At 38.7% G+C, this 24,753-nt stretch overlaps 1 protein-coding gene across 3 annotated transcripts in view; it reads right to left on the minus strand.

Moving 5' to 3' along the window:
• DTNA (dystrobrevin alpha) overlaps window positions 1–12,778 on the minus strand; it is a 401,494-nt gene extending 388,716 nt beyond the window's left edge. For 2 of the 3 annotated variants that reach the window (XM_033178014.1, XM_033178018.1), the window contains exon 1: window positions 12,554–12,756. The gene's annotated coding sequence lies outside the window, so the exon portion shown is untranslated. Of the gene's footprint in view, window positions 1–12,553 lie in introns of all 3 variants that reach the window. The other variant, XM_033178011.1, reaches the window with a different exon arrangement.
• Window positions 12,779–24,753: the final 11,975 nt, after the last annotated feature.

Here is a 24,753-nt window from a genome sequence, read left to right on the forward strand (position 1 = left end):
GACTCCGTCTCAAAAAAAAAAAATGGAGAGTCAAGACTGTCATTAAGACCCAGCAGTCACTAGGCCACCTCTTCTGTCCCCCTAGTGTGTCAGTGGAGAGACCACATGGGGAACAGAAAGGAGGCACTTCTACCCTTCACAGTTGAAGAATCAGTGAAGACCTGGTGAGAAGCCCGGATTCCCACTTTGCCCTACAGTAATGTGAAGTCCCTTCAGGTGTCAAGGGAGACTGAGTGAGGAACCTGATTTCTACTCCCCACCTGCCACTGATGCTCACTGAGGTGATGTTAGTGGAACTTGGCTAAATCAGAAAGTTTAAATAAGATTCAGTCTCTTAATATATAAGAAAATGGCCAAGTTTCCATTGAAAATCATTCATCATACCAAGAACCAGGAAGATCTCAAACTGAATGAAAGATGACAATCAACAGATGCCAAAAACAAGATCCCAGAGATGTTAGCATTATTTGACAAAATTGTTAAAGCAGTCATAAGAAAAACATTTCAATTGAATGATTAATAACACTCTTCAAACAAATGAAAAAACAGAAATCTTTGGCCAAGAAATAGAACACATAAGGAAAAACTAAGTAGAAATTTTAGAATTGAAAAAAATAACCAAAATATAAAAATCAGTGGGTGGGCTCCATAGCAGAATGTGAGTGACAGAAGAGAACATGGGAGCTACAAGATAGAAAAATAGAAATCACTCAATTTGAGTAACAGAGAAAACAGATTAGCGAATAAAAAGAGAGAGAAAGAGAGCCTCAGAAACCTGTGTGTGGTAAACTGAATAATGGCTCCCAAAGGTATTCAGCAGAATGGCTCCAATCCCTGGAAGCTGTGAATGGAAAAAGAGATTTGGTAGATGTGATTATACTACAGCTCTCCAGATAGGGAGAGTGACTTGCACTATCTAGGTGGGTCCTAAATGTAATCACAGTGTCCTTAAAAGAGGGAGGCAGAGAGCAGAGATAAACCTGGCCACAGAAAAGCAAGTAGGAGATACGATCACATCGGAAAGAAATTGGAGTGATCAAGGAAGGGATTGTAAGTCAAAGAATACAGGTGCCTCTAGAAGCTAGAGAAACCAAAGAAATAGATTATCCTTAGAACCTCCAGAAGGAAGCAGCATTGCTAATACCTTGATGTTAGCCCTATGAAACTGATTTTTGACTTCCGGCCTTCAGAACCACAAGAAAGTAAATGTGCACTTCTGTAAGGCACGAACTGTATGGTAATTTGTTACAGCAGCCATAAAAAATCAATACACTGTGTGACAATAACATAAAAAGGTCTAACATTTATGTCTTGGAGACCTGAAGAAAAGGAAAAATTGGACGAGGCTGAAAAATTGCTAAAAATGGCTGAAAACTTCCCAAATTTGACAGAAGTCATAGACCTACAGATTTAAACACCTGAGTAAATCTGAATGCCAAAAAAAAACTCTCCAAAGATATCCATGCCAAGACACATCATAGTCACATTTACGAAAATTAAAGACAAAACAGCAAGAGATAAATGTTACTTTACCAAAGGAGAAAACCCATTAGAATGACAATGGATTTTCATCAGAATACATGGAGTACAAAGGAAGTAACACAACATTTTTCAATTGCTTTAAGAAAAGGCCTAGAATCTTATATCCAGTGAAAATCTTTCAGGAAGAAAGGAAAAATCAAGACATTCTCAGCTAAAGGAAAACAAAAATATTTTGTCACTAGCAGATCTGACCTGCTCACAAAGGATGGCTAGAGAAAAGTGCTTAAAACAAAAAGGAAACAATAAAAGAAGAAAGGTTAGAACTTCAAGAAAAAAGAACATGGTAAGCAAAACATATCAATAAGTGCAACAGACCTTCCGTCTTTGCTTATTGAAGCAAAAATTATAACACTGTCTGATGTGGTTCCAAATGTATGTAGAGGAAATATCTAAGACAATCATATTATAAATGGAGGTTGTAAAGGGAGGTAAGGTTTCTGTACTTCATTCAAATTGATAAGATGACAACAGCAGTAGCCAGTGACAAATTATGTGTATATGATGTAACACTTAGAATGATGATAAAAAAAAAAAAAAAAGAAAACAAAACACCTGGCCAGGTGTGGTGGCTTATGCCTGTAATCCCAGCACTTTGGGAGGCCGAGGCAGGCATATCATGAGGTCAGGAGATCGAGACCATCTTGGCTAACACAGTGAAACCCCGTCTCTACTAAAAATACAAAAGAAAAAAAAAAAAAAGAAAAAAAGAAAATTAGCCAGGCATGGTGGCAGGCGCTTGTAGTCCTAGCTGCTCAGAAGGCTGAGGCAGGAGAATGGTGTGAATGCGAGAGGTAGAGTTTGCAGTGAGCTGAGATTGCACCACTGCACTCCAGCCTGGGCAACACAGTGAGACTCTGTCTCAAAAAACAAACAAACAAACTTTATACACTGACACACTTAAAAACACTATACACATAAAAGTGGAATTCTATAAATGTTCAATATCAGGATGGTAGGAAAAAAAACCCAGTGAAATCCAAAATAGAGATAACAAACAAAAAATGGCAGATTTAAGCACTAAAGTATGGTATTTATATTTACAGTAAATGTAAATGGTTTAAATATACCAATTAAAAGACAGATATTAGCAGAGTGCATTAACAAGAGCCAACTATATTTTGTCTACAAGGAACTCAAATAAAATATAAAATATGGGCCAGTACAAGGATGGAAAAAGGGATATGCAAACATCCATTAAAGGAAAAATGACATTAAAAACGTCTATATTAATATCAGACAAAGTAGACTTCAGAGCAAATAAAACTACCAGAAAGAGAGAAGGGCATTATTTAATAATAAAGTCAATACACTAAGAAGACATAACAATTCTAAATATGTATGCACCAAATAACAGAGCTATAAAATATGTAAAGCCAAAGTGGTAGACGTGAAGGGAAAAATAGACAAACTCACAATTATAACTGGAGACGGCATACACTTTTTTATTAATAGGAAAACTAGACAGAAAATCAGCAAAGACATATAAGAACTTGACAGCAACATCAACCAACGTGATTTAGTCAGCATTTATAGAACACTCTGCCCCCAAATAGCCAAATTTACATTGTTTTCTAGTGCCCATGGAACATATACCAAGGTATAACACATTAAAATAAACCTCAACAAATTAAAAGAATTGAAATCATACAGCATGTGTTCTCACTATAATTCTAAATATCCAATTAGTCAGAGAGGAAATCTCAAGGAAATTTAAAAATACATTCAACTAAATTAAAATGAAAATACAATATACAAAAATGTATGGGATACCGTGACGGCAGAACTGAGAGGGAAATCTACAGCACTAAATGCATACATTAGAAAAGAAGATCTCAAACCAATAATCTTAGCTCCCTGCCAAGAATATAGAAAAAGATATTATCTTTCTCCAAGAAAAATAGGATAAAACAACAATTATAAGAGCAGAAATCAATGAAATAGAGAACAGAAAAATAATAGAGAAAAATTAATGAAACAATATGTTCTTTTAACAGATGAATAAAATTGAAATCCTCTAGAAAAACTGACAGAAAAGAAGAGAGAAGACACAAATTAGTAACATCAGGAATGAAACATGGAATAGCACTAAAGACCAAGCAGACATCCAAAGAATAATTTGAAATATTAGGAGTAATTCTACACAAATAAATTTGACAACTGAGATGAAATGAACAATTCCTCAATCAACTTAAACCACAGTAACTCACACAATATGAAACAGATCATTATTGTGTCACCCTACAAATTCATATGTTGAAGTCCTAACCCCCAGGATCTCAAAACGTGACTTCTCTACTAGAGATAGGACTTTTAAAGAAAGTGATTAAGATAAAAAAAAGTTTAAATTAAAATGTAGCTGTTAGGGTGTGTTTAGGGCCTAATCCAATCTGACTGGTGTCCTTACACAAAGAGGAAATTTGGACCCACGGAGAGACACCAGGGATGCTTGAGCACGGAGGAAAAGATGATGTGAAAACACAGTGAGAACTTAGCTATCTACAAGCCAAAGAGAGAGGCCTCAGAAGAAACCAAATATGCCAACACCATGACCTTAGACTTCTAACCTCCAGAACTGTGGGGAAATAAATTTCTGTTGTTTAAGCCACAGTCTGTGGTATTTTATGTCAGCCCTAGCACACTCATATAGATATTAAGGAAATCAAGTCCCATAACTAAAACCAAAAACACTCTAAAGAAGAAATCTCCCAGCCCAGGTGATTTCACTGGACAATTCTACCAAAGGTTTTTTTAAAAAAATAACACGAATCCTATGTAATCTCTTTCAGAAAATAGAAGAGCAAACACATCCCTATTCATTTTATAAAGCTAGTATTATCCTGATATTAATATCAAAAACAGTACCAAAAAAAAGAAAACTACAAGTCAATATTCCTCATTTGAATATAGATGTAAAAATCTTAAACAAAACATTGGCAAATCAAATTGGTAATTCATACAAAGAATTAATCATACATAGTGAATAAATGGAGTTTATTGCAAGGATGCGAGGCTGGTCCAATAGTTAAAAATTGATCAATGTACTCCAACATACTAAGAAGCTAAAGAAGAAAAATCATATGATCACATTATTTGGTGAAGAAAAGCATTTGACAAAAATCTTATTTGTGATTTTTTTTAAAACTCAGGAAAAAATGGAAATCAAAGTGGAATTCTTCAATGTGATAAATAACATTTACATAAAACTTACAGATAACATTATACTTAATGCAGAAAGACTGAATGCTTTCCACTGAAGATTAGCAAAAGGCAAAGATGCTTGCACTCTCTATTTTTATTCTATACAGTACCAGAAGTTCTAGCCAGTGCAATAGGACAAGAAAATGAAACAAAAGGCATATAGATTAGAAATAAATAAAATTTTCTCTGTTTTCAGATGACATGATGGTGGTCTACCATCTGCTAATTAATCTGTTAATTAGCATGATTCAACATATCACATTGAACACACATATAAAAACATCACATTTTACCTCATTAACATATACAACTATGATGTGCCAAAAAAATATAGAACTGCTTGGGCACGGTGGCTCATGCCTGTAATCCCAGAACTTTGGGAGGCTGACACAGATGGATCACCTGAGGTCAGGAGTTCGTGACCAGCCTGGCCCACATGGTGAAACCCCCCTCTCTACGAAAAATACAAAAATTAGCTGGGGGTGGGTTCCTGTAATCCCAGCTACTCAGGAGGCTGAGGCAGGAGAACTGCTTGAATCGGGGAGGTGGAGGTTGCAGTGGGCATAGATCATGCTACTGCACTCCAGCCTGGGCAACAGAACAAGACTCAGTATCAAAACAAGCAACAACAACTATACACACACACACACACACACACACACACACACAGACATATAGAATTAATAAGTGAGTTCAGGAAGTTCCCAGGATACTAGATAAACATAAAAATCAATTAAATTTCAATATATTTGCACTGAATACCTCAACACTGAAATTAAAAATACATTATTATTTTAAATTGCTTAAAAGTTACTCATATGTAAGTCCAGTAATATATGTACCAGACTTAATCCCAAAACCTACAGATCACTGATAAAAGGTATCAAAGATGTTCACATAAATGGAGAAACATGCCACGTGTATGGATTAAACATCAGTTGTCCTTAAACTGCTAAGTCGTTTTAACATAATTCCTATCAAAATCCCATTAAGATTTTTTGTTAATATAGACAAGATAATTCTAAAATTTATATGAAAAGTCAAAGGAATCAGAATAGCTAAAACAATTTTGAAAAAAAAAAAACCAAGGTGGGAGGACTCAATCTATTATGAGTTCAATAGTTACTTATATATAAATCTATGTAATAGGTTTCCAAAGAATAAGAAACCCCAAAATAAATCCAAACAAATATTCCCAATGCAAACCACATATCTTACAAAGAACCATTATTGAGAATATATAAAGAATTCTCAAAACATAGCATAAAAAATTCCCAAACATTCCAAATAGAAAATGAAAAGACATCTCACCAAGGAAGATATTTAAATGACAAATAGGCACATTAAAAGATGTTCACCGTCATTAGTCTTAAGGAAACGCAAATTGAAATCACAACGAAATATTGCTACACACCTATCAGAGTGGCTAAAATACAACACAGCAATAACACCAAATGCTAGTGAAGATATAGAGAAACTAATTTCTCATATATTGTCGATGGGGATGTAGAACGGCACATTCACTCTGGAAAAGTTTGGTAATCTCTTATAAAAGTAAACATGCAACTTCTGGGAATTTATCCCAAAGAAATTAATACTTATAATACATTAATACAAAAATATTTACACGAATGTCTATAGTACTACAAAACATTTTAGTTGTAGTAGTTAAAAAAATTGGAAAAAAAAACCCAGATGTCTTTCAATAGGTGAATGGTTAAACAAGCTATAGCTCATGTATGCCACAAAATACTATTCAGCAACAGAAAAGAATAAGCTATTGAGACATGCAACAACCTAGATGAATTTCCAGAAAACTATGCTGAGTGGAAAAACCAATCCCAAAAGTTCACATAATGTATAATTCCACTTATATAATATTCTTGCAATGACAAAATTATAGAAATAGAGAGCATATCAATGATTGCAAGGGATTAAGGGGTTGGAGGTGGGTGGTGGTTAGAGCCAAGTTGGTGTGGCCATAGAAGAGCAATAGGAATTATCATCCTGGTGCTGGAATTTGTTCACCAATGTATCAATGTCAACATCCTGGTTGTGATATTGTACTATCATTTTGCAAGAATTTACCATTGGGGAAACCTGGGTAAAAGGACCACGGGATCTCTGTATTACTCCTTACAACTGCATATGGACCTCGAATTATCTCCAAATAAAATGTTTAATTACAAGTACTGATTGAATATATTCCAATTATGCAGATTACATTTGGCAACGCAAAATAAATGTATAGTATGATTTATATGTTTGCATACTTTTTATAACAATGTGTGATAGCAGAAATTATACTTTTGTCTATTTTGGGGTAGGTGACAAGAAAAGATACACACATAGCTGTTCTGATTTCTGTACCATGTTGATACTATCAAATCTGTTCAGAAAACCCAATTTGGTTGCTGTGGGCAGGTATTGGCACTGTTCTTGGCTTTCACTTGCTGTCAAATAGGCTACCACATGCATTCACTCAAAAATAAACCATTGCTTTTATTATTCCTTGACTAAATACAACTCTCACTGGAAAAGAATGAGAGCATCAGTTATTGATGAATCTACTTTTAAATTGAGGAATAAATCATTTTTAGATGGTTACATTATTATTATTATTTTAATTTTTTGAGATGGAGTCTTGCTCTGTTGCCCAGGCGCAGTGGTGCGATCTCGGCTCACTGCAAGCTCCACCTCCCAGGTTCACACCATTGTCCTGCCTTAGCCTCCTGAGTAGCTAGGACTACAAGTGCCCACCAGCACTCCAGCTAATTTGTTTTCATATTTTTAGTAGAGATGGGGTTTTACCGTGTTAGCCAGGATAGTCTCGATCTCCTGACCTCGTGATCTGCCTGCCTCAGCCTCCCAAAGTGCTGGGTTTACAAGCATGAGCCACCGCGCCCGGTCAATTTTTGAATTTTTAGTAGAAACAGGGTTTCACAATATTGGCCAGGCTGGTCTCGAACTCCTGACCTCAGGTGATCCACCCCCTGCCCCAGCCTGCCAAGGTGCTGGGATTACAGGCTTGAGCCACCGCGCCCAGCCTTAAAATTCTTACATTAATGAATGATCACAGAATCTTTAGCTGTTAAAGATATTTTGCCTGATCATTTAAAATGCTAATATAGATACTCTTATACTTTTGATTTTAACAACTTTAATAGTTTCAAATGGTGCTTAATTTACCATTTTTGAATTAAAAATACATAATATAATGAAACATTTCTCATAATCTACTAGTCATCTGTTTTTGTCTAGTATTTATATATCTTCATGTTTTGTATATTTTTCACCTATAAAATATGGGGCAAAAACATTCATATAAAGGAAGTTCTATTTTTCCACTGCTTTTTAAAAAAAGAACAATCAAAACATCAGATTAGGTAGTGTTATGATTTTCAACAGCAATGGAAATTTAATTCAGCAGTAAGATTCTGAGCCAGGTATTATACATCAATATTTAATAGTATGAAACAGGGAATCAGAATGCTTTGTTTTAAAGACCATCTCGAGGCCGGGCGCGGTGGCTCAAGCCTGTAATCCCAGCACTTTGGGAGGCCGAGACGGGCGGATCACGAGGTCAGGAGATCGAGACCATCCTGGCTAACACGGTGAAACCCCGTCTCTACTAAAAATACAAAAAAACTAGCCGGGCGAGGTGGCAGGCGCCTGTAGTCCCAGCTACTTGGGAGGCTGAGGCAGGAGAATGGCGTAAACCCGGGAGGCGGAGCTTGCAGTGAGCTGAGATCCGGCCACTGCACTCCAGTCCGGGCCACAAAGCAAGACTCCGCCTCAAAAAAAATAAATAAATAAATAAATAAATAAAGACCATCTCGAACTATGTGACAGTGGTCAGGGTTACTCTCCTCCTTGTGCTTCAGTTTTGGATAATGGTATGCAAGCCTCATATGGCTTTTGTAAAGAATACATCACATAATTTATGTAGAGACCACAGAATGATGCTCAGTACATAGTAAGTGTTCAATAAATTTAGTCACTCTTACGTTTGCTTGAACTCATTATTATGAATTTCCCCAGCAGCTTTAGCACTCAATATCATCTCCATCACTATGGAGCCTCCTCTTTTCTTTTGGGTACTTGAGAGAATGTCAGTGACTGTGTGATAAATCAATTAAAGTTCTATTTTGAGACATCCTGGCACTTTAACAAAAACAACAACAACAAACCTCCCAAACCACAGAGAACAACTTCTTTTAGTTTGAAAGCAGTTGCCAAGGAAAAGAAAGAAAATGACTATATTACATTAAATCTAAATAACTCTTTGCAAATAGGTGAGTAACCACATAAAGCTAGCACATGCCCCACATGCTTTGAAAAAAGTACTGACAGTTTTGTAAACCCTCCCCCCATGTCCACGGATGGATAATGAGGTGAAACAGTGTGTCTCCTGGTGAATACAGAAGTAAAGAGATAACTAGAGTGATACACATCTCTGATTCAGAACACAATTCAGAAAATTAACATGCAAGCATTTAGTAAAAGATTACTGGAATTAGTACACACCCTCTCACGTGTCATTCCTGCACAAATATGTGACTTTTCAGGCATCTTGTCCTGACCTCCATGTCTAGTACAGAATCCTTTAATAGATATTCTCATAGAACTCCTTCTTTCATTCAGGAAACTTACCTCAACTTACAAGTAAAAATTTATTGGTATAATTATTTTATTAAAGCTTGTCCCCCTATGCAGTCAGGGCTCACAGATATTTCTGCTCACTATTGAACCCCACTCTTGCACCCCACACCTGGAGAAAAGAGGCTCTGTAGAAGCAGAGACAGTACAGTTCTTTCAAACTAGAGGTGTGGGACTTGAAAGGAAAAGGTCATGTCAAAACTACCAAGTGAGATAAAAGTAGCAAGCTGTCTCTAAAATAAGTAACAGAAGCTAGAAAACTGGAACACTGAGTTAAGAAAGGATATATATATGTATCACAGAATTTGTCTTGATAACAATCAACACTATATATAAATGGACTTGGAAAAATCAATTCAATTTCAATATCAAAAACACTTGTGACTGATGGCATACAACCACTCTGACCACAGGACTGCACTGTAGCATCCCAAAATAAAGATGTAGCCATAATTCTGCTGTGTGTGTGTGTTTGTGTGTGTGTGTGTTGCGGGGAGGGGATGGTTAACCATTGAAGAGATGAATATTTTTTCTCATATCCACAGATCATGGTTCCGTGCTGTTTAGTTGGATTCTAGTCTCTTTTTACTTATAATGTTGAGTGTGAGTTTGAAATTATATATATTGAATTTAATTAAAGTGAAAGATGAGAATTAAAGGAAATCTATGAATGTCAAAATAATTTTGAAACTCGTTATGTGAAGAAGCAATTAAAGTTTACTTGAAAAAAAATAACAGATGAAGACTTGAGACATCTGCCCAATAAAATGAATACTGTGAAAGCTCTATGATAAGCTCAAACGAAGAGTAATTCTCTAAATATGTGAGAGTAATTCTCCATGTAAGTTGGAGTTCACCCCATTGAGACCTTTCTTCACATCATGGTTCATTTAAAACAAGTGGAGATTTTAAAAGTATTTCAACTTAGAACTAATGAGAAAATTTGATTTCAGTCTTCACTGCTACACAATTCTGTATAAAGTACATACAATTGGCTAAATGACATGACAAACTCGAATGCCCTTAAAATACAGCTTGCTTCTAATCACTGATAGTCCAAAGAGAATTGCATAATTCTTTTAAAACTGCCCAACTCTCGCCAGAGTGAGTGGATTAAATACAACTAAACTTGCTCAAAAATCTGCAAGATGGTGGTGTTCTGAAGAAAACGATGGCCATGATCTGAACAAAGAACAGACTAATAATCTAGGAAATTTAAAATTAATTGCAAACATATAGCTTTAGCCATCTGCTTTATAATAATTTACTTTGCTGATATATCTTAACTGCTGAAAATCTCAACTTTGTTGTGAAATGCAACTTTAGTCACTGTAGGACATGCAACTTTAATTATTGTAGGACACTTGGTTAATTGTGGTGAAAGGAAACTACTCAAACATTATTTGCCATAATTTTAGTATTGAAAGTTAGAATAAGAAGAAAAAGTAGAAAAAGAGTTAATTATTCTGAACATGCAGCACATACCTATTAAGGCTCATCTTCATAGAAAGATGTGGTCAATACAGAAGACTTTAGGTATCATGAGTTGATTCGGGGCGCATGAAAAGCCCAACTAGACTCTAACACTTAATAAATGTATGACCTTGGGTAAGCTATTTTGCCTCTCTGTGCCTGGATTTTCTCACCTGCAAAAGTTGTTTCTTAACATTATCTACCCCCCGGTGGTCTAAGAATTAAGACGGTGAATCAATCTAAACCATATAGAGCCATGGAACATGTGGAACACTTTTTTCCTAAAGTTTCCACCTTTGGAATAAGCAAAAGAAAAAAAAACACATTTTTTTTTTTAAAGAAATCAGTAACTGTACACTTCAACAGTACAAGTATCTCTTAGATTCGAAAGGAAACACAAGCACATTAAATGCCAAGTGATGACATATAACAGGAAAACATAAGCATCAACTAAAAAGACAATTTTTAGAGTAAGAACCTAAAGCATGGTAAGCTTCACTGCAAGGTACATCCAATATTTGCGTCTCCCTCTGCCCTCTCCCTGCCAAGTTCTACAGTTATCTTTCCAAAGCCATACCCTAAGCCTGCCAAAGAGCAAAGTTTTACCATCAAGTCCCAGGAGTGGTACCATTGAGTCCCAGCCCCACCGTCGCCACCCCTCTTCTCTCTTTGGCTTTGGTCTTTTGACAGACACCTCTCTCCACCTCCCACTCCGGATAACAGAAGGAACCTCCCGCCTGCCCTCTGTCCAGCAGAAAACTTCGAAGTGGGCAACAGGCTATAAAAGCCGAAGACACTAACCCCCGTCCCCACCCGCCCCCGCCGCCCCCGGTCCCCAGGGCCCAGAGCCCACTCCCACTCTGGCATCGGCCCTGGCACCGCAGTGCATTGCAACACGAGAGGACGCCGCTGGCTGCAAAGGAACCCATCACGGATGTCCCGGTCAACACCCCTCAGACTGTTCCCCGACGTGAGTATCATCCCTAATGGAGGTAGACACGCCACCTCCCAGCAGCTCAGCACGCGAGGATGACCAAGAGGGCAGCGACCACGACAAAAACAACTCAACCCGCGACGCGAGGGAGCCAGCTGCCATTGCGACCCCCCGAGCGGCGCCACGGCAGCAGCGGGGGCTGCCGCGCTGCGGGGGCCCTCGAGGGCGGAGGAGATTTACCTGCGCGGCCCCGCGCCCCCAGGCCGGACATCCTGCAGCAGCCGCTACCGCCGCCCCGCGGGCCCGAGGCGCCGCCCGCCGCCCGGGGAGGCGCCGCGCCGCAGTCCTGGCTGCGGCGCCCGGCACATGCTTCGCGCTAGCCGCGGCCGGCGCCGGCGCACAGGTGGGAACCCCGCGAGTGGGCGTTGAGGCGAATCCCTGCCCCCGCCGGCGCTCTCCGCTCGCTTCCACTCTTGACTTTGCTCGGTGTGCGGCGCCTGCCCTTGCTCCAGCGCCGAGCCGCCTTTGCCCGCGCCCCGGCGCCGTAGGCGGCTGCGGTCCCTGCGCATTCGGGGCTGCGCGTCATGTGCACCTCCCGCCCCGCGGCGGGCCCCGCTGCACCGGGCGGCCGTGGGCAGCGCGGCAGCCCGGTCTCGCGCCCACTCCTCGCCCGGCACACGGACCTCCTCCACCCCCGCGCCCTCCCCCACTCTGGAGCTGTCAAGGAAGAAAACGCCTTGCACACACCTTGGAATGGACGGGCGCTTCAGTCACCGACTCGCCAAACTCTTAGAAGGCGTCCATTGGTCTGCAGGGAGGTTTGAGCCTGGAGTAGGGGCCGCTTTCTTATTATTTAATAATGTTGGAAGTGCCGGGTCCGCTGCCAGAGTTGTGGGTCATGTGGGCACAGCAGAGGCTGGCTGCTGCCAGTACCAGGGTTTCCTGAGGATCCTGAAACTATGATCTCATCCTCCTCATCCGCCTCCCCCGCCCCTCTCTCCGCGGGCGCGCACGCACAGCACACACACACACACACACACACACACACTCACACTGAATGCACTATCCTCCTTCCTGGACCGAAATATTCCTCTAGGGAAATAGTGGGCACGCTCATCATTGAAAAAAAAAGAAAAAGAAAAAAAATAAAAAAAGAAAAAAGAAATCCTTCCAGATAGAGATTTTTCTCTTCCAAAGCTTGATTTATGTGCTTTGTTTATTTCCTACAGTTTTCCCTTACACGTGCAGGAGATGGGAACAGAGACTCAGAATTAACATTAAAAATAATTATTCTCTTATGTTGACCCAGATTTTGGTCAGAACCCAAGAACTTAAACAGTACAATTTCAATTTAAAACAGAGGCAAAATATACCAGGCTTGAATATGGAATATTCTTCGATGTATGCAGTGGGTTTCTTTCCCAAGCTGCAAACATTCCCCAAACATTACCTCATTTATTTGCAGAGCATCTTTGCAGAGGAGGTGGATGAAAAGGCAAATAGTATTGTCACTTCAGAGACACAGAAGCATAAGTAAGATAACATGACCTACCCAAGTACACGTAATAAGTCAATATCTCACTATAAATATTAATTGCACAGCTACTCACAGGTTGCTTTTTCACTGTAATCAATTCCCAGATACTTAGGTTACTGAAAATAATGAAAACATTGTTGATTATTTTTAATTACCAAGATTGAAAATTATTTTTTCTTACTATATGTATGTTTTCATATAATTTTCTCTAGTAATGTATTTCCAATTTCATGTTTTCATATAATTTTCTTTCTTTTGGGGGGAATGTGTTGTGTGTATGCATATGTATGCATACATTTATATCCAGTTGCATTGTTTAGATGCTCAGATAGTAATTTCAAGCAATTTGAGCCAATGTTTCTGAAGTAGTCACCAATTTCATAATTTGTATATGTCATTGAAACCCCTTTCACCTGGTGTATATGAAGAGCTATGCTACATTTTGAAGGATATAAAAAAGTTTAATACAAGTACCTTTTAGTTTACATCTAGTTGTTGAGACAAGATACATATACTAAATGACTGCAGATAAAAACCTTTGTTATTTTGGTGTTGTGAGTTATCACAAAGAAAGCACAAGATACACTTCTTTTCTTTTTACTTAATTTCTGTTCCATGTTAAAATCATCTCATTTGCCTATGTGCCCTATATTTCAGTCTGTCATTAACCCTCCTACCTTCTAAATGGCCAAGGTAATTATGTGTAACCTTGCCCTTCTCTTACACTTGCACCATACTCACATAAACAGTAAATGGGGATTGATTTACATTGTAAAAGTTCTCAGAAAGAACACTCCTGGGTAGCTTCTTTTCAGTGTAGATAAGAAACTCCAGCAGCTAACTAGCCTTCTAATAACCCAAAAAGAAAACAAATGGTATGAAAGAGAGAATGGTCAGAGAAAAGGCAGAAGAGAAAGCAGTCAAGAGGGGGAAAAAGGAGGGGGAATGAAGTTACAAGATAAGAAAGTAAAGAAGAGAAGGAAACAAAAGGAGAAGAAAAAGAGGATCAACGTTCATGTGAAAGCTAAAATTTTCCAAATTTTGGTGCATGGAAGACAAATTCAGGAAATTGTGGACTTTCTTATTGAATTTTTTCTTTCTTAAACAAACTTACAGGAATTTGATGGTAACGACACCAGGTATTGGTTCTGCAGAGGATGTGCTGAAAGATCTCAATTTTTAAAAAAGTATAGAATCCACTAAAATAAATAACTAGACTTATTAGTATAATGTATTAATAAAAGTGACAATGGGATCAAATAGCCATGGTATATACATTTTTAAGAAGAAATTAACACTGAAATTCAGGGAGATAGATGGGAAAGCAAAGACACTGGTATAATGAAGTAGGCAATGAAGAGATAAGCTTGCAATATTTAAAGAAAATAATAATAATATATTTTAAAGCACTTTCAGATTTTTCCAGATCTTTTCATACATTTTTATGGAGTCTAATAATAATCAGAAATAGACCCCTTTATGGACTTCATTTTTGAAGAGTGATAATTCTTCCTAATTTTTTATAATACATGTTGAATGGAGAAGTACTGAAAATTTTCACTCATTGTTTTGAAACTATTATATTTTCTGATAAGTCAACTCCAACTGTCGCTTAGTGTATCTTCTTCCAATACTTCTCCTAAACAATACGTCTAGATGGATTTCTGGGCATAGATTTTACACATGCCATTTGAGTTAAACTAGAAGCTTTAGTATGTAGCAGACTCTAATGGCTTTGCATCATCCTGGGAGATTTCTGCAAAAGAGATGGAGGGCTAAATCGAACAGCAATATATCAAGAGCACTTTCCTTTTGATCAGCATACTCATAGCAGGATTTGTTTTAATTAGAGATATATTTAGGTTTGATGATTATTACATGTGTTTCAGAAGTGCATTACAACTTCAGTGGCTCAACGATTACTAGTAGTTTGTGTCAGAATTCCTTCATGTAGGGAAAAATATTTTTAATGTGGTTATGCACAAACATTTACGGTTTATACTAATTTAAGCTATCATTATCAACGAAAATACATTCCTGATGTTTGTTTTGCTCTTATAATTTCTTGCTTTTTAAAATTATAATTGATATGAGAATGGCCATGGGTAAAATCAGAATGTTCACTATATTATGTTAATAGTAAAACTCTATGTGTGTACCTATGGTTTAATATGTAATGACATATAGAGTATACATGTGCTTTAGGTCAAATGGGAATGTTTACTATTATCTATGAACTGATAATAGTTTGGGGGCATGAGGAATTAACAATTTTGGAGTATTTAAATGAGTCAAAAGACTTAAAAAATAAAGACACTGCTGTTTTATCAATTAGAAACTCTTACCCCTTGGATGTAGACTGTTTCAGGGAAGAATGGGGTCTTGAAAAAATAAATTTTGCTTCCCCAACCGACTGGTTAGCTTTCAAGAATGAGAAGTATGTTAGCAGTCCCACACAGGTCAAGAAAATAGATCAACTGAGCTGTGGCTTGGGGAATTAATTCATGGTTAGTTTTTTTAGCTTGTGAGCACTACCAAATTTTGAGGCTAAGGTGGGCCCTAGGCAGAATTATGAAACAGATGAATTTTGTCTCTCTCCATTTTTTTCCCCAATGTCTCCTTCTTCCTGCAGAAGCCCTGACTGTCCCTGGGCTCCCAGGGATAGTCAGCAGCCACTTGCTGTTCTCTCGCTTTTCCGCATACCCGCATTGTGGAACTCATCAGCAGTGTAAGAAAGATATCATGTTCCGACCTCCCCTGAAATGTGTAAAAGGTGTCCTAAGTATTCATGAAACCCGAGGGGATGTAAGTATGTGTTTGTATTAAAAAACGCCAAGGGTGTCTGTTCATTCAGTCTCCTTCTGCATCACTTCAAGATGTATATTTATATAAGCTTAATATGTATTTGCCTATGAAACTCAGCATTAAGACATGGCCCTGTCAGCTGTTAGGGGGTAATTGCTAAGTCTAAGAGAGCAGAGGTGGTCTTCCTTTCATCCCACCTATGCTCTGTCTCCTTAGCTAGACTGAAGCCCCCTGCACATGGGCAGGGCCTCCGAGCTCAGCAGTCCCTGGCAGTGCCTATTATGGTGCTCTGTTGTGATGTCTCCTCTGTTGATCTTCCTGTCTGGCTGACAACCTCAGGAGAAATGTTGTTTCCATTCTCCACGGTCTTCTCGAACTGAAGGAGAGAACCTAGCTTCAGAACTGGTATAAGTGGTCAAGTATATTTTGTTTCCCAGTGTTAGAATGAACAAATCTGTTGACATTCTAAATGGCTGTAAGTCCACCTTATAATGGCAATTCATTAAATACATATTATGGTGTTCACATCTCTCAATGGCATCACACCAGCATGCCCTTTACTCCTGGGGGAATTTATTTTCTCAATGAACCGTAAACAAAATACAAATGTTTTAGATGAAACTTTAATGCACTGTCACAGTGAAGCCACAGCAGGAAAAAGTCACCTGGAGAATAGCTTTTCAGAAGGTGCTTATAATCTACTCACTTTACTGCTAAAACTGTTTTTAACTCTACTTTAAATTGCTTTTTGACTGAATGTGTGTGTGTGTGTGCGCGCCCAAGAATACAGAATATCTTGATACATGTAACCATGGATTATATTGAATAAATCAGAGATATCAATGGCAAATACTGGCAAATAAATGTGACCAATGTAGATGACTCACCCAAATAATTAAAGACCAGAAAACCCCTACTACTTATTGCACATTAATTATCTGAATAGCTATCTACTTATTTCAGGAAAATGTCAAACTTTTTAAAGTGATTTCTAAAGAAAACCTCGGCCGGGCGCGGTGGCTCAAGCCTGTAATCCCAGCACTTTGGGAGGCCGAGACGGGCGGATCACGAGGTCAGGAGATCGAGACCATCCTGGCTAACACGGTGAAACCCCGTCTCTACTAAAAAAATACAAAAAATTAGCCGGGCGAGATGGCGGGCGCCTGTAGTCCCAGCTACTCGGGAGGCTGAGGCGAGAGAATGGCGTAAACCCGGGAGGCGGAGCTTGCAGTGAGCTGAGATCCGGCCACTGCACTCCAGCCTGGGCGACAGAGCGAGACTCCGTCTCAACAACAACAAAAAAAAAAAAAAAAAAAGAAAACCTCATGTTTTTAAAAAATACCGAAGAAGCTGTTACAAAGTGAAAAGCTTAGTCAAAACAATTTTATTTATGAAAAATCAGTTTGCCTGATTTAATTTTTCCCACTGAAATGATTCTTTACATATCAAGTAGATACAGCCCCAATCTCTTGTAGACCATCAGGAACTATGTTAACAAGCACACATTTTAATTTGAAAGATAATTCCTACAGGAAATACCATATAATTTATTTGATGCTGAGAAGCCTTATGTGTTATGAAAAACTAAATGAAAAATAAAGGAGGGAGGATGAAGCTAAACTAACCAATTTGTCATCTTTAAAATTGTGTAGTAAATATGTGGGTAGATCCATAATTAAAATTTATTGTTGGGAAATAGAATATTTTAGCCTTTAGGGGATACATTTTGAGATAGTTCAAAGTGTATGTATATGTGTAATGATTTTTCTAATAATATGCAAATTTTCTTTGTTAATCAAGATGCTTGTATTTTATATGTGCCACAAATATCACACAAGATTATCTTGATCTTTCCTCTTTTTTGTCCCTGGCCTGCATCACCAGATCAGCCTGAACATTCCACCTTGTTTCAGTGCTTTTTCATTTACACATTGCTTTAACTTCCCCCTTTTTTATGTCAGTCAACTAGTCTGAAAGAAACAGGGGTAGCAGGGATTTTACGAGTTTTATCATAACCAAAAACCAAAAGCTTTAATTTGTACCCAATTCTTAGTCTGCGGTCAGCATTGTCTTTGCTGCTCAGTAGACATATCTGAAAATTTCCTGATATTGAAATTGTTGCTATTTTCATTTGCACATATCTCAAAAAGCATTTTAAGATTCTCAAGGACAGTGTCTATAATGAAAAACATTCTATTTTCTCTTCCCTAGAGAATCAAGCATGTTTATATCATGTAGAAGGTGCTTGGAAAATGTTTATAAGATTAGGATGATGGGAATATTTTTTAAAATTACCTCTGGCATTACGCAGCATATGGAAATAATTTTTTGAGCTTGTGAATTCCTTTGACAGATCATGATTTTATGTTTTATATGAACAAGATGAACTGGATACCTTGTTTGGTTTGCTTTTGCCATTGGAGTACCTTTTGGTTTGTATGTTTAAAACAAATCAAAAAAATTTTGGATGGCAGAATTATGTATATGGAAAGGTTTTCATTTAAATTGTGTGATCAATACCATAGCCGTCTACTTCTTACTGTAATGACACTTCTTTAGTTTAATGAAGAAAAATAATTGCAACTTCCCTTATTTATATCTGTCTTAAATGATTACAGTAAAAGACTGTAAGCATTTAAAAAATATTTTATATAGCCAGGCATGGTGATGCATACCTGTAGTACTGGCTGCCTGGGAAGCTGGGACGGGGGAATCACTTGAGCCCAGGCGTTCAAAGTTACAGTGAGCTATGATTGCACCACTGCACCCAGTCTGGGTGACAGAGCAAGACCCTACGCTAAGGTATATATAAAAGAAATAGTGGATAGTTTAAGATCTTTTGTTTTTTATTTCTAAGAAAATAAAAACAATTTACTTGTTTTATAGTAGAAGTGGAGTGAATACTTTAAGGATTATGGTACATAAAGTATTCCATAATAAATATTCTCTCTCATTTTCTTACCATCATTCAAAGTGCATCCTTCAGCCCAGTGTTATTTATTTTCTTTGAGCTCATATCAAAGACTTACTCATGGAAACACTATCTTAAAACCTATTCATATAATGTGCTGTATTGTTATCTAACCATTTCATGTGTATTAGACATCAAGATTGTAAACTTCTAATCCAATATACCAATTGTACATTTCACAGCATCTTGCAGTTATTCTAGAAATACTTGCTGATAGCTTTGTTGATTAACTGAAAATAGACTGCTATTTTGACATGACAGTGCCCCAAATAGGAAAGAGTAATTTCTTCTCTTTCTGTTTATTATTAATATCTATGAGTTTCCAAATATTTAAATATATTCCTAGTACAGCATTAAAGTTGTTTATAATAATGTCATAAAACTGATAACAAGTTTTGTATCTGTATTTATACATAAGTAAATAAATAAAAATTAAACCAAAATCAATTTATTTATTTGTACATGTGTTCTTTTAAGTTCCTACTTTAACCAGACAGGATTACTGTAGTTACCATTCATGTTGGGTAATGTAATTTTATTTCTTATATTAAGAAACTTCTAAAAATGCATCTGGAATTAATTAAATACAATTTTCTCTCTGCCGTTTTTTCTTTGTTCTTACAAATTTTTGATAATTTAAAATTTTAAGCTGATTTACTTTTTCAATTATTTGTCAGTCATATTACAAAATGGTTTATATTTGTTCAAAAAATGAACAAATATTTCAACAATCAAAAATATTTATTGAATGCCCAATATTTAATAAGCACATTTGTTTAGCAATAGGTCATATCAAAGAGTTGCTATCTACAATATCTAGTCTTTAGGAAATTCAACCTGAGTTTTCTTTTCTAAAATAAAAATCCAAATTATAGTATTTTTCACATCCTGGATAGAAAAAAAAATACGCTAGGACTCGCTCCACCGCTACCTCCACCCCATCTGACATGAACACATTTCCAGTCACTTTCCTGTTAGTTGGGATGATCCTTACTGGGCAGAGATGAAGAATTTGGCTCATTCCCTTCACTTTTATTTTTACTGCCCACCTGGGGCACCTTTAACCTGTGAAACTTTCCTGATTTAAAACAAGCAAAACCAGCAATCCTCAGTCTAACCGGAACAGGATAATCCAGTAGGTGCACTATGCATGGGTTTTTAACATTAGCAACAGGGGTACTAAAATACTTAAAAGATTCTTTTAAATGAAAACTTCTCTGGAATTAGCACACTGATTTTATGGTCACTACATTTTTTTTTAAGCTTGCTTTTTTTTTTTTTTTGAGATGGAGTTTCATGCTTGTCGCCCAGGCTGGAGTGCAATGGCACAATATCGACCCACTGCAACCTCCGCCTCCGGGATTCAAGCTCTTCTCCTGCCTCAGCCTCCTGAGTAGCTGGGATTACAGGCATGCCCCACCACGCCTGGCTAATTCTTGTAGTTTTAGTAGAGATGGAGTTTCACCACGTTGGCCGAACTTTCCACATACCCGTTCATCCCTCTATCCATATTATTTTGAAGCATAGCCTAGAAAGAAGATCTATCCATCCATATTATATCATTATTACAATTTTAATTTAAAATTACATCATGTGAGTAGGTAAGTCAGAATACTGTATTTCCTGTGCATGGAGGTTCTAAAAATCTTAACTTGTCTTCTACTGCAGTACACGTACATGCTTAAAGCCGATGTGATACTTTATTATAAAGTGGACATTACACAAACACAATTACATATGCTTAGAAGTACAGTAAATAACTTAGATTGCTCATTCCTGGAAGCTTCTATCCATTCTCTAAAGGCTGTTTCTTTTTATCTTAGTGTTTATTTCTGAATTTTTCTCAAAGTTGATGTTTTGCTATTCTTCTATGCTTTTATCCCTGATCCAGGTTAAATTTTTCCTCTAATATCTGGCCATTTTTTTCTTTTCCATTTTTTTGTGTCCCTTTATAGTCTCTCTCTCTCCTGTTTCCCTCCCACTTTCCCCACTTTCTGCCTCCCTTTCCCTTCCTCTCTAGCTTTTTCTGATCTTCAGTGCAATCTGACTTTTTGAGAAATGTAACCAATAACCGATCAAGATGCAGACACTGATATCACCAAGAAAATTCCCTGTGCCCTTTCCTGGTAAATCCTTGCCTACCTCCTCCACCCAGAGGTAATGTCTGTTTTACATTTGCCATTATAGATTCCATTTGACTGTTCTAGAATTTTGTGTAAAAGGAATTATACAGTATTGCATGCTTTTGCGTCTCTCTCAGCACAGCATCATGTCTGTGACATTCATCAGTGTCATTGCGTGTATCCATAGTTGGTTTCTTTTATTTTTCTTTGCTCAGTTCTAATCCATTGTGTAAATATATCACAATTGGATCATCCATTCCCGTGTGGATCGACATTTGAGTTGTTTACAAGATTTGACACTTATGAGTAAAATTGCTACAAATATTTTTGTATAAGTATCTTTCAGAGTTTCTATTTTTATCTCCTGGGTAAATAGACGATCAGTTTTATCTTTTTGGATCTATATTTTTGTGTCCGGAATTGGTGGGTTCTTGGTCTCACTGACTTCCTGAATGAAGCTGCAGACCCTTGCAGTGAGTGTTAACAGTTCTTAAAAATGGTGTGTCCGGAGTTTGTTCTTTCAGACGTTCACATGTGTCTGGAGCTTCTTCCTTCTGGTGGGTTCGTGGTCTCGCTGTCAGGAATGAAGCTGCAGACCTTCGTGGTGAGCATTACAGCTTTTTTTCCCCCCTTTTGAGACGGAGTCTCACTCTGTCGCCCAGGCTGGAGTGCAGTGGCCGGATCTCAGCTCACTGCAAGCTCCGCCTCTCGGGTTTACGCCATTCTCCTGCCTCAGCCTCCGGAGGAACTACAGGCGCCCACCACCTCGCCGGGCTAGTTTTTTTGTACTTTTTTAAAAGTAGAGACGGGGTTTCACCGGGCTAGCCAGTATGGTCTCCATCTCCTGACCTCGTGATCCGCCCGTCTCGGCCTCCCAAAGTGCTGGGATTACAGGCTTGAGCCACCGCGCCAGGCTGGTTACAGCTCTTAAAAGCAGCACATCTGGAGTTGTTCGTTCTTCTCAGTGGGTTACTGATCTCGCTGGCTTCAGGAGTGAAGCTGTAGACCTTCACGGTGAGTGTTACAGCCCATAAAAGCAGTGTGGACCCAAAGAGTGAGCAGCAGCAAGATTTATTGCAAAGAGGGAAACAACAAAACTGCCAGCATCATAGGGGAGTGGAGCAGGTTGCTGGGGCTAGCTGGGGCTAGCTTGGGCAGCCTGCTTTTATTCCCTTATCCAGCCCCACCCACATCCTGCTGATTGGTCCATTTTACAGAGCACTGATTGGTCCACTTTACAGAGAGCTGATTGGGCCGCTTTGACAGGGTGCTGATTGGTGTATTTACCAACCTTGAGCTAGACACAAAGTACTGATTGGTGTATTTACAAACCCTGAGCTAGACACAAAAGAGTGCTGATTGGTGCATTTACAATCCTTGAGCTAGACACAGAGCGCTAGACAGAGAAGTTCTCCAAGTCCCCACTAGGTTAGCTAGATACAGAGTACCAATTGGTGTATTTACAAACCCTGAGCTAGACACAGAGTACTGATCCATGTATTTACAAACCCTGAGCTAGACACAGAGTGCTGACTGGTGGGTTTATGATCCCTTAGCTAGACATAAAAGTTCCCCAAGTCCCCACCAGACTCAGGGGCCCATCTGGCTTCAGCCAGTGGATTCCTCACCAGGGCCACAGGCTGAGCTGCCTGCTAGTCCTGTGCCCTGCACCCGCACTGCTCAGCTCCTGGGCGGTTGATAGGGACTGAGAGCCGCGGAGCAGGCGCGGCGCTCCTCAGGGAGGCTTGGGCCGCACTGGAGCCCACGGCGGAGGCGGGGCTTGGGCATGGCGGACTGCAGGTCCTGAGCCCTGCCCCACGGGGAGGCAGCTGAGGCCTGGCGAGAACTCGAGCGTAGTGCTCACCCGCCGGCACCCTCTGCAGCTGCTGTCGCGGGTGCTAAGCCCCTCACTGCCCTGGGCCGGCGGCGCCGGACAACCGCTCAGTATGCGGGGCTCGCCGAGCCTGCGCCGGCGCCCGCCGGAAGTCACTCTGGCCCGGTTCCCGCCCATGCGCAGCCCTGGTTCCCGCCCACGCCTCTCCCTCCACACCTCCCTGCGAGCAGAGGAAGGCGGCTCCGGTCTGGGCCAGCCCTAAGAGGGGCTCCCACAGTGCCATGGCGGGCTGCAGGGCTCCTGAAGCACGATCAGAGTGGATGTTGAGGCCCAGGAGGGGTCGAGAGCGAGGTCTGCTAGCACGTTGCCACCTCTCGTTTTCACCTTTCTTTGATAAATAATTGGTAAGTCTTACAGAGGTTATTAATTTCATTTACCTATTCAAAAACTCAGCTTTTGGTTTTACTTGACTGTCTTTTTTATTTATCTGTTTTTTTTTTTTTTTATTGGTTTCACTCCTTATGCTTACCTTCTGCTTACTTGAGATTTACTTTTACTTGTTTGTTATGGTGGAAATGTAGATAATTGATTTGAGTGCTTTCATCTTTTCTAATATTAGAGTTTAATGTGATAATTTTCTCTCTAAGCACTGCTTCAGCTGCATCTCTCATATTTTGATTTGCTGTTTCTCATTTATATTTAGTTTATTTTTTCCTGATTTTTCCAGTGGCTTTTGTTTGATCAATTTTATTTGGAAATGTGATTTAAATTTCAGTATATTGGGTGGTTGTTTTTAGACATTATTCTGCTATTGATTTCCCTTTCCATTGTGGACAAAGAACCTTCTCTGAATGATTTCAATCCTGTTTAATTTATTGAGGACTATTTTATGGACCAGAATATGATCTATTCTAATGAATAATCTGTGTTCACTTGAAAAGAAAATATTTTCTTTTGTTATTGAATGAAGTGTATAAATTACATTTAGGGAAAGTTGGTTGGTAATATTTTTAGTCTTCTGTAATACATCCTGAGTTTTCTATCTATTTATTTTATCAATTATTGAAAAAGGGGTGTTGAAACCTTTAACCTGTAATGGCTATGGTAGTTATCTATTGCCCCACAGCAGTTTACCACAAAATGTAGTGACATAAAGCACGTATTTATTATTTCAGAATTTCTGTGGGTCAGGATTCTGAATGTGCTTAGCTGGGTTCTCTGGCTCTGGATCTCTCACAAGTCTTCAGTCTTCTCAAGGTTTGATGGGAAGGACTCACTTCCTGGTTCACACATGTGCTTCTTGGCAGCACTCAGTTTCTCTTGGGTTGTTGGGCCGAGGCCTCAGATTTTTAAGAGCTGTTGCCCAGTTGGTTCCTTTCCACGTGAGCATCTTACAACCTGGCAGTGGTTTCAAAACAGTGAGGAATTGAAAGAAGAAGTGAGAGTGCCAGGGAGATAGGGAGTTCTAGCAAGACCTTGTATCCTAATTGCAAATGTCACATCCTATCACTTTTACAATATTCCATTGATTAGAAGCAAGTCAGGAGGTTCAGCACAAACACAGGGGCACGAACACTAGGAGATGGGATAATTGGGAGCCATGTCAGAAGCTGCCTATTACAATAGTGGATTTGTGGCATTCTCTTTTTATTTCTATCAGTTTTTACTTAATGCATT

The sequence above is a fragment of the Trachypithecus francoisi genome, unplaced genomic scaffold, assembly GCF_009764315.1.
Source record: "Trachypithecus francoisi isolate TF-2019V2 unplaced genomic scaffold, Tfra_2.0 Lachesis_group19, whole genome shotgun sequence".
NCBI classification, from domain to species: Eukaryota; Metazoa; Chordata; class Mammalia; order Primates; family Cercopithecidae; genus Trachypithecus; species Trachypithecus francoisi.